An 11793-nucleotide genomic window follows, 5' to 3' on the forward strand; every position below is an offset into this window, starting at 1 on the left:
GATAAAAATGAAAAAATTTGAGGCATATATCAACTCGACAGGACCGTAGGACCATAATGTAAACCAAGACTGTCTCATGCAAACTGAAAAGGATGAACATCCCATCCAGAAGCAAGCTCGAAGTAGCATCTAATGCTTAAGGACCATTTACTAAGCACTAGGCCTTGTGGTATTTTGGGGAAAAAATGGTGAATAAGACATGATCCTTGCTCTGAATATGCCTCGTTGGCATAGCTCACTTTTGTAGAGCATGCAGTTTTCAAAGGCCATTCTCAAAACAAACTCATCTGATCCAGATATGATGTAGGAAGCAAACCTTCTCCTCTGCATTCACCAAGGGCTTCAAGAACTTTCCCAACACTCAACCCAAGGGTGCCTGATGTACTGCATCTCTGCTCGTGCTGTTGGGAGGATATCACCCTTTCTCCTCACTGACAGGATGAGCTGTTGCTAAAACTAGGTTTTCCCACTTAGTTTCTTCCTTGGGTGCCACTCAGCAGCTCCCAGAGCAGCTAAAGCCACAGGAATGTCAGGGTGATTATTAGCCCATATCAAACTTACTTTAGAGCAGAGATCCTTTAAGGTTGGGAGACAGATTTACCTTTCTTACAGGCTTAATAGAATTAAACAAATCAGCCCTTCCTGCCCAAGGCAGGCTGCACAGCCTTCAAGAAAGCAGTGTCATCAAGAAAGCACATGTGTTTAAAATAAAATTGTTTCTAACAGTAGTCTCACATACCTGCTATTCCAGCATAATTTTTGATTTTTAAAATTGCTGTCAAGCTGCGATGACTTTAACCTTATTCTTTGAAACACTCTCTTTTCCCCTCCTTTCCTCTAGTCATCTCCTGCATTGAATTTCTCTAATGAAAGAGAAACAGTATCTGTCTCAAAACATACTTGCAGGTCAAGCTGGTGGCGTTGTTTTTTTTCCCCTTCCTCATGAGACATTTTTTTCCCTTCCTCATGAGACATTTTTCAATCAGTGGTACTGAAGCCAGCTAGTAAGATAGGGAATCAATAGATAGATCTGGAACCTGGCAAAGAGTCCACGTGGACATCAATAACACCAAGATGGCTGCTGAAATACACCCCCCTCCCCCATACACACACAAACAAACACAAGATTCTGCCATTCAGAACAAGAGTTCCTCCAGAAGCCAGGAGAAGCCCAGATATTTAGGAATTTATAATTAGGCCCTCCTGGGGGATTGATAGGTGGGGTTATCAATCAAAACAGCAAATAGCCGAAACTCCTTCCCTGCCATTAGCAAAGGGGTGGGATAAGTAATGGTTCAAAAAGCAAGCATGAAGCCTCCTTGTTCTCTTGCCTTTGCCCTGTCCTGGTGCCAGTCTTGTTGCCAGTCCTGGCTTGTTCTTGTCTTCTGCACCCTGCTCTCATCCTGTCTCCCCACACGGATCACACAAGAAAAACCTGGACATTTATCATCTATGATGGGGAATTGTAGTTTGTAAATCAGCCCACTTTATCACTTTTCAGCCCTTCCTCTCTACCTGGGGCCCATGATCTATTATTTTCTCCCATTTCTCTTCCCTCCCTACCTTAATAAATTACTAGCCTAACTCTCTCGATGTGCTCTTGAAATTCATTTCTGCAGTAGTCAAGAAACTAGACAAAATACACTTACAGCACCACTATTATTTCTGCCTACCTCTTCACGACTCTGTTGCTAGGTTTTGCCATATTTTTCTAGGACCTGACTTGAACTTTTTCTGTTTCCTCTTCGTTACCATGCTCTCTCTCCAGTCTGGGCCTTCCTGGGAATGAACTCAAATGCCTACCTTTCCACTCTAGGTGTTGGAGGCTGGCATTTTAGAGTAGTGGTTAAAAGCAGTTGTTCTGGAGTCAGAATGGATGGGTTTCGACTCCAGCTCTGTTATTAGGTAAACTTAAGCAAATGATGTGACCTCTCAACATCTCAGATTTCATCTGTAAAATGGGGCTAGTAATAGTGCTTGTTCCCATGGAAGTGTGTGAGGGTTAAAGGAGTTACATGTAAAGCATTCAGACAGCTGCCTGGCCTTCTATTTTACCTCCCAGGTCGCCCTAATCAGGGATAAACAGCAGGGATTCAAGTAGGGCAAGTTACTATTCACTGGCAGTCAATGGAGGCAAGCTTTGCCAAAGGTTCAAGGCAACTCTCTTAGCATAACAAGGTCAAGGTTAGTAGTTTGCCTAATATGGGATCAAAGCAAAGATGCTAGAAGGAATATGAATTCCTCATGTAGATTAGATGGTACTTTTAAGAAGGAAATCAACATTCAGGGTTTTGGGGATATGTGTTTGATTTCAGATACTTGAGAAACTGGGCCTCAACCTAGAATACAAATTTTGTACACAAAGCAAAACTTTTCCCCCATAATTCATTCAAGTAATTTAACCTGTAGTGATCAATGTTGTTTCCTGAATTCTTCAACCAGATTTTCAAAAATTTTTCTGAAAAGGTGTTACCCAAGCACATATCCATTATTTTTTTAATATATGTATAGGAAATTTTATGGAGGGAAGTCGGTTAAGATTTACTATTAAGTATTGCGGGAGATTGACTTGCCCTAATAATCTTGATACAGAAATTAAAGCCGTTTGCAGGCATAAACATCACTTAACAAGATTATGAATCAGGCAGTGGTTTCTTGGATGGGTTTGGCAAAAAATATCAGAAAATCCAAGTAAATTACAAAAGAATCCAGAGAAACGCAGCCTGCCACTAATGAGACAGCTTAGTGATATTAACAGGTTCTTACCATCTTTTCACTCGGGACCTTTAGTGTATCTCTCTCTATATATTCATGCTTGTTGCTTTATTTTCATAATGTACTTGCTGCTCCTCCAGCCCCATATCCATATTCCAGGCATAATAAAGGAGAAAGCTGAAAGGTGCAAAGAGGTAAAAATGCACATCAACCAAATCTCTCCCTTTTTAACAGGAAAACAAATTTTTAATACCACCCAATAGATGCCTTCTTATATTTGATTGGGTAGTTATAGGGTGGTGATTAAAAAGCACAAACTCTGGAGTCGGATACTTGGGACCAAATCCCTGCTCTAACACTTACTAGCTCAATTCCCTGGCCAAATAAGTGAACTTATTTGGGCCTTAAATTCTTCACCTGTAAAATGGAAGTAATAATAATAGCTACTTCATAGATTTGAGTTAATATCCATAAAGCATTTAGAATAGTGCCTTCACATGGTAAGTGCAAGGCAAAACCGATTTTGCCAAATAAATTGCCAAGAAAGAGAAGGTATGGTCACTCTTAGCTAGAAGAAGGCTAAGGAAAGGAGGATAGAGGATAGGGGTCAGGTCAACCAATCAACAGTGTCACCTTATGCAAGAAGAGTCAGAAAGTGATTATTGGATTGTATATGAACATGAACCAGGGCACAAGTCCATGGAAATTCACAACACAGCCTCCAGCCCATTCCTCTACTGCAACTCTGCCATCATCACCCCAGACTCCTCTCTAATGGATAATAAAAATTGTAACCAATTATTAAGTACTTATTATTTTCCTGACAGTGAGCTAGGTGCTTTATTTATTTTAAAAACCTAGGCATCTCTTTGATCTTCTAAATATCTGTGGATTTTTTCTGGGGAGGGGTCGGCTCACTCTTACATTTGGCTGGTCTTCACCAGTGCCAGATAGAGTTGACCATGGTCTATTTTTGAGCTACTGCCTGGCAATTCTGCTGCCACCTAAGGGAAAGGCCAGGTCTCTGCAGGGGCAGCAAGCACTTTTCATACCAGACCCTGATCTGGCAGAAGAATGTCTGGGCCTGGCCCTGCAATGCCAAGATTTCATTTGACCCCAAATGTCTCCCAAATCAAGATAAGATTCTCTTGTTATGCATTACTATTGTAAATATTTTAATGTATATTTAACAATAGCCTAAAATAGCAACAAAGATCTGTAGAAAAGCCAAGATAGTATGATCCAGCAGTCTTCATTTCTTATTTAACTAGATGTTCCCATGCATTCTGAAGTCACTGGGTCAGATTTTTTTTTCTTCTATATTGAATACAATACTATCTTCTAATTAAACACAAAAGAAGTTCTCTCATTGCCCAACTCTTATAGAGAGCAGTAAAAACCCCTAGGAGAGAGATTAAGCATATTTCAATAGTTAAGGTCAAATCACCTCTCCTTTGGAAGATGTGGTTCTTTGAAATCTTGTACTTGTCTGAATTTAAGGAGCCTGAAGATAAACAGAGTTCAAAGATGAGAAGAGGCAAGGGTGGGCAGGGAGAACAAAGGTGACCTAATGTCAAAAAGGTAAGTAGAAGAATTGTTCTTTCATAGAAGGAGAAAATTCTTCATCAGAGGAAGGGGTGTTTAGGAACATACAGGATGAATATTTTGGCAAAAGAATCTCTGTTTTTATGTGAAGGAACTCATGAAATCTCAGTTTTATAAGAACATGGGAGACAAAGTTTACTACCTAATACAATTAGCTGACTCATAATAACATAGCCAAAGTTATTAGCTAGCTGCTCCTGATTCTCTCACATTCACTTCTCTAGCAAAATATTCATGAAAAGCCCTAAACATGCCAAATTCCAAAAGCATTCAAATTAAAGAATATTGATCGATTTTCACAATTTTTGGAAGTTGCAATCTTTAATTGCTACAGATAGGGTAGACCATTGCTCAGGCCTGGATCTAAGAAACAGAGTAAACTGGCTTCAAAGATAAAAGGAAGGTTAAACTTCCAACCATATCCCAGAATACCAGAGTCCCGTCTTGTATCAAGGACCAGGAAGCCTGGCAGATATCCTTCTTTTAAGAGATGCCCAAGGTCATTCCTCTCTTTTCCTTCTCATTCACATATCTATCCATGTTTTAAAACCTTCATACACTGATATTTTTTTACAACTCACACTTTTGCCCATCTTACATTGATCCAACTAAATGACTTCTTTTTCATAAAATGTCATCTTTTATCAATTGCCTAATGAATGATGATTTTTGAGCTATTGCCTTATGATTTTACTGCTTGCCGAGGGAAAAGAGTAAGGTCTCTGGTGGGCCAAGGCAGTAGAGAATATTATCTGGAAATAGTAGCAGGTCTTTGTTTGGGAGGAGACATATGTGACTCTTTTCTGCAATTCTAAGATTTATTTTAAAAGCAGCTTTATTGAAATACAATTTACATATGCATCATGATATCTGCCCATTTAAAGTGTATTTAGTTCAATAGTTTTAGTATATTTACAGAGTTGTATAATAATTTTGGAATGTTTATATCACCTCAAAACGAAATATTGTACCCACTGTCAGACACGTCCTATGTCTACCACCCCCCCACCCGACTCCAATTCTGTGCAACCAAGAATCTCTTTTCTTTCTTTATAGATTTGCTGATTCTGGTCATTTCATATAAGTGAAATCATACAGTATGTGGTCTTTTGTGATTGGTTTCTCTTAGCCCTATTGTAGCATTTATCAGTTCTTATACATTTTTATTGCCAAATAATATTCTATTGCATGGATATACCACATTTTGACCATCCATTCATCAGTTGATGGATATTTGGGTTGTTCCCACTTTTTGGCTATTTTGAATAATGTAACCAAGAACATTCATGTACAAGTTTTTGTGTAGACATATATTTTAAATTCTCTTTGATAGATACCTAGGAGTAGAAGGCTGGATTGTTGTAGCAGAGAGAAGTTGGGTGAACATGGTATTGAAGGCCAGGACATGAGAAGCTGAGAAGGAAGATTTATTAACAGCTGGCCGGGCTCAATGGACTCATGTCCTAATGAAAAACTGAGCCCCTAAGAGGATTTTTGAGTCCCTTTTATACGGAGGATGTAGGAGTGGGGGGTCAAATGGTGCTTTTATGCAAAAGGACTTTCTTTGTTAGTTTCTTAGAGTTTTAAGTGTTTTATCTGAGTGCCAGATAGGTCTTGAATTAACACATATCCCCCACATTCCAGGCAAGCTTGAATTAACACATTTAGTCTGCATCCTTCCTGAATAGCCAAAGCCTATAGAGCCTATATCACTTAATTGGCTTTCTGGGAACTAGGCATACTTAGATATAGAATGTTTGAATTTATGCAAGGCGATATTAGGATCACATGTTATGGTAGATTGAATCTTATCCCCTGTGAAGACATTTTCAAGTCTAACCCCTGGTCCTGTGCATGTGAACTCATTTGTAAATAGGATCTTCAAAGATCCTATTTGGATGAGGCCAAATTGAATCAAGGTGGACATAATCCATATGATAGGATTTCTTAAGGAGAAGAAATCTAGACAGAGACATTGACGACTGAGTAGGAAAAGGAGAAGCCAGCAGTGGAAGCCAGAGGAGACATATATCACCATGTGATGGAAGCAGACGTCAAGCCAGCATCAGAATATTATAGATTGCAGGAGAAAGCATGGCCTGATGACATCTTAATGTTGCACTTCTAACCTCCAAATCTGAGACAATATGTTCCTGTTATTTAGGCCATCTAGTTGGTGGTATTTGATTATAGCAGCCCTGGAAAACTATGCGATATCACAATGGAATTTGATTTGCATGTCTTTAATGATTAATAAATGTTCAGACTTGGTTATGTGTCTGCTGGCCATTTGTATATCTTCTTTGGAGAAATATTTACTCAAATCTTTTGCCTATTTTTAAAAAGGTTATCTATTATTGGGCTATAATATTTTAAAATATATATTCTGGATATAAGTCAAATATATGATTTGCAAATATTTCCTCCCAGTATCTGGGTTTTCTTTTCACTTTTTTTTAAATTATTTATTATTATTTTTCTAAATTGCATTATGAAATTGTTGTCCAAAAGTTCCTAGCCACAGATGCCAAAGGAAAAGAAGTAAAGATGGTAGTGAGAAGGTGAGGTGCAACAAGGAGTAGAAGGCTAATTGTGTATGTGTGATGAGGGGATGCTCCTGAAAATGATGCCCTCTTCCCATTTATCATATCAAGTAGATACAAAAATAAGAGGTTGCTCTGGCTCCTGCAGCAGGGATTGTGGATGGAAAGATAATGGACTGTGATAAGGAGAAAATTATGGGATGAATTTACAACAGGATGACTCAATTAATAATTCTTTGATAAAAGCCCCTCCAAGGAGTTCTAATTTTAAAATTAATTGCAACCTGCTAGAAACCACTGCTTACTTGATAGCGCCAACATAAACTTAAGGCAGGTGAAAGGCACAAGACGGTGAAAAACATTATGCAATCTTTCATTTACAAAAGTTGGGGAGTGTCACCAGTGCCCCAGGTAGCAAAATGATTTCTACTTTCCAAATCTGGTATGAGCACACCTCTCCTAAACAGACCCTCAATTGTATACAGAGTCATTTAGCAAGGGGTTCTGGGAAGTTTAGGTCTAAGGCTTCTAGTCCCTGTGACAGGGAGAGCAGAGGCAGAGTGGAAAGGATGTTGTCTGCCAAAGACAACAAAAAGTATAGAGACATTAAAGAAAGGGATCAGCAGTGTTGAAAACAAATACGGGATATAAAAAACAAGTTGAAGTAGGTCTCTGAGAATGCAGAGAAAAAGAACATATAGAAAAGGAGGAAAGACTATGGTAGATGTGGATGGAAGAACCTAGGGAGCCAATCTATACATATTTATCATTCCTGAACAGGGAGAAACAATACTGAAGAACATAGTAGAAGTTAAGTTTTCTCAAATGAACAATAATTGAGTTTGTAGATTGAAATTCATTAAAAGAAAAGAAAACAAAAGATTCACAGCTAGATAATTCCAGGATTAAGAAATAAATTAGTAAATGTACTCAAGCAGATTTTTTAAAAATAGGTTATTGCTGCAAGATTTTTATGCACAACAAATGAATGTGTAAATTTATGCAATAAAAATTTCTATATTTGTCTTTATTTTGTTAAACCCTTTGGCCATTAATGGTCAATTTTTTTTTTAAATCTAACAATACCTTGTCCCTTCTCTATCTTTCCCTTTTCTGTTTTGTAGAATTTAGCTAATGTAAAATCCTTCTCTTCTCTCTACTTTGGATTATAGTGAAGCATGATGACCAGACCTGCAAGATTAACTTTGATATCTCATAAAAACGATTTTGAGACTTATAAAACTCAACAAAGCCTGTATTTCAAAATTAGTGCCTCACTATGCATTCATTTTTTTTCTTTCTTTTTTTTAATTGAAGTATATCATTCATACATGAACACACATAAACAATAAGTGTATAGTAAAGATTGCGAACTTACAAAATAAATATATAACATCACACAGGGGTCTCATACATCACCCTTCCACCAACTCTTTGCATTGGTGTGAAACATTTGTTACAAACTATGCAAGAGCATTGTCAAAATATTACTACCAACTCTATTCCTTACCTTACATTTGATGTGTTTTTCCCCCAACCCATAGTAATTTTTTATGTATTTTTGTTACAGATATTTTGAACTTGCAAAACAATCATACAGATGTGTAGATTTCCCATACAACTCCACACCCTGGTGGAACATTTGTTACAGATTATGAGATAATATCATCTGACTATTACTACCAATCATGGTCCCGAGCATACATTTGGCACACTTTTTCCATATACCTCCATTATCATCCCAGTATAGGACTTGGCATTAATGCAAAAATATTATAGCATTGCTGTTAACCACAATCTATAGGTCACACCAATTGCAGTTTTCTCATGTTTCTCCATATTCCCATCACCCAGCAATAGTGATGTACATCTGCTCTAGCTCACAGAAGGACTCTCTTGTATTTGTACCCTTAACCACAATTCTCAACCGCCTCCGGGTTCACTGTGTTATTCGGTTCCTAGATTATTCTTTAGCTTTCTTTCTATTGAAATTTACTTCCCCAGACTATCTTTTTCAGTGACAATCTCATCTATAAACCCGTTGTTACTCACTATAATGTGTTACTATCAACTCTATCCATCTCCACACTTTTACAATCAAGTTAATTAAAACATCTACATACATTAAGCATCCATAGTTCTTCTCAACCCTCCTATCTCCTTATAACCTATACTCTGGGCTTTAATTCCATGTGCTTATTATTTGTATTTAGTTCATATTAATGAGACCATGCAATATTTGTCCTTTTGTGTCTGGCTTACTTCACTTAGTATAATGTCTTCAGGATCCATCCATGTTATCACATATGTCCCAATTTCATTTCTTCTTATTGCAACATAGTATTCCATCATATGTATATAGCACATTTTGTTTATCTGTTCATTGGTGGATGGACACTTGGGTTGTTTCCATCTTTTGGCAATTGTGAACAATGCCGCTGTGAACATTGGTGTGCAGATGTCTGTTTATGTCATAGTTTTTTGTTCTTCTGATATATTCCTGGTAGAGGGATTGCTGGATTCTATATTTAGCTTCCTGAGGAACTGCCAAACTGTCTTCCACAGAGGCTGCATCATTTTACATTCCTACCAACAGTGAAGGAGTTTTCCTACTTCTCCACATCCTCTCCAGCACTTATTGCTGTCTGTTTTTTTAAATAATGGCCGTTCTTTGTGGTGTTAGATGATATCTCATTGTTGTTTTAATTTGTATTTCCCTAATAGCTAGTGATATGGAATATTTTTTCATGTGCTTTTTGGCCATTTGTATTTCCTCTTTGGAGAAATGTCTATTTAAATCTTTTGCCCATTTTTTAATTGGATGGTTTGCTCCTTTATTGTTGAGTTGTATGATCTCCTTATATAGAATGGAAACTAAACACATATTGGATAAGAGGTTTCCAAATATTTTCTTCCATTGACTGGGCTGCATTTTCACCTGCATTCATTTTTTTTTAATTTGAAACTCAAAAGTGAGTAATCACATCTTTATTGTAATTTAGGTCCTCCTCTTCTGATGAATTCAGAGGGAGAGCTGTGAGAAATCTAGGAAAAATATATTGTTTAAATATTTCAAAAACTATTCCAACACATACCCAAATGCATAAAATTACAATAGGACTTGTCCCATGAACAATAAAAATGGAACAATATAATATACTATTGTGAAAAAAAATTATGGTTCCAGAATTCCATATGAATGAAAAGAAAAATATGATCAACTATGAAAGAGATCAGGAAATACCCTACCCATATTTCCCTCTTGAAAAACATACTCAACATCATTCAGTGACTGAGAAATTAATTATTCATTTAAAAGTAAGGTTGGAAAAATAAGATTTACAAGGACTATGAATAGCACTAATTCCAGTGAAATGTATCAGATCTAGTGACTTTGTAAATATATTATTATTGAATTGAAAAATTATTCTTGTAAAATGACGATTTTTATTATTCATAAAAATAATAATTCAATAGCAATAAGAACTTAGATCTCTAATCCTAGGTTTTATTTGAAAAATAATGAAGTGATAGTGGTAGGTCATAATCACTAAATTTCTCATTTTATACAAGGAACAAAATCTTCATAATGTTCTATTTCTTACATTGCTCCTTTTTCTTTTAGACAAAATTATAAAGTTGATATATGCTTGTTAAAACAAATTATAGGAAAAATTTGCATGGGTAGTACCGTCCTCTCTTTCCCTGAATAAACTTCCATTAACTTGTAGTTGTTCCCTTCTATACTTCTCTGTTTCCCAATTATTTTGCTCTTTAATAAGAACAGAAAAATATCAGTTTAATATTTTTGTAGTTAAAGCAATTAAAATAATTCTAATCAAGCAATTAGAATCAAAAGTCAATTAGACTTTCAAGTACATGGAAAAAAATAAAAGGAAATAAAACATAATTGATATAACAAAGGGAAGCAAATAAATGTTAAAGTGTAAAAAGTGATGACAGATAAAAAGACCAAAGAACATCTTTGACTCAAAATGAATTAGTTCCTATAGCTGCAAGCAGGAGAATTGCATCCATCATCCATGTGGAATCTAAACCCTCCTTTGATGTAGAGGGGTACTGGACATAGCCATCCAGGTCCACAAGATGGAGGAATAGAGAATGGATTAGAGTGGACTTACTGGTGTTCTGCTGGGGAGCTATTGTGGTTAGTAAGGGAAGAAATTGTAGTAGTGATGTGGAGAGGGTGGCCACGGTGGCTGCTGATGGTCAGGAGAGGGAAGAAGAGATATGGTGTGGGGGTATTTTCAGGATTTGGAGTTGTCCTGGGTGGTGCTGCAGGGATGGATGCTGGATGTTGTGTGTCCTGCTGTGGCCCACTGGGTGGACTGGGGGAGAGTGTGGACTATAATGTGGACCACTGTCCATGTGCTGCAGTGGTTCTCCAGAATGTATTCTCCAGGTGCAGTGCATGTGCCACAATGATGGAAGAGTTTGTCGAAGGGGGAGGGGTGGCATGGATGGGGTGGGGGATATATGGGGACCTCATATTTTTTTAATGTAACATTTAAAAGAAAATAAAGAAAAAATAAAAATAATTAAAATAATTAACATTTAAAATTTTTAAAAATTAAACAAAAACAAAAATAAAACAAAACAAAATGAATTAGTTAAGACCTAACAGACGTCTATAGAGCACGCATTGTACCCCAAAACAGTAAGATATACTTTCTTTTCAAGTACCCATGGATCCTTCTACAAAATAGACCATATGTTGGGTCACAAGACAAGTCTCAATAAATTTAAAAAGATTGAAATTATAAAAACACTTTCTCTGATCATAGCAGAATAAAACTGGAAATCAATAATGGACAGAAAAAGGGAAAATTCAAAAATATATGGAGATTAAATACTCTTAATCAGTGGGTCAAAGAATAAATTGCAAGACAACTCGGCAAATATTTTAAGA

Source organism: Dasypus novemcinctus, chromosome 11 (genome assembly GCF_030445035.2).
Source record: "Dasypus novemcinctus isolate mDasNov1 chromosome 11, mDasNov1.1.hap2, whole genome shotgun sequence".
Taxonomy (NCBI): Eukaryota; Metazoa; Chordata; class Mammalia; order Cingulata; family Dasypodidae; genus Dasypus; species Dasypus novemcinctus.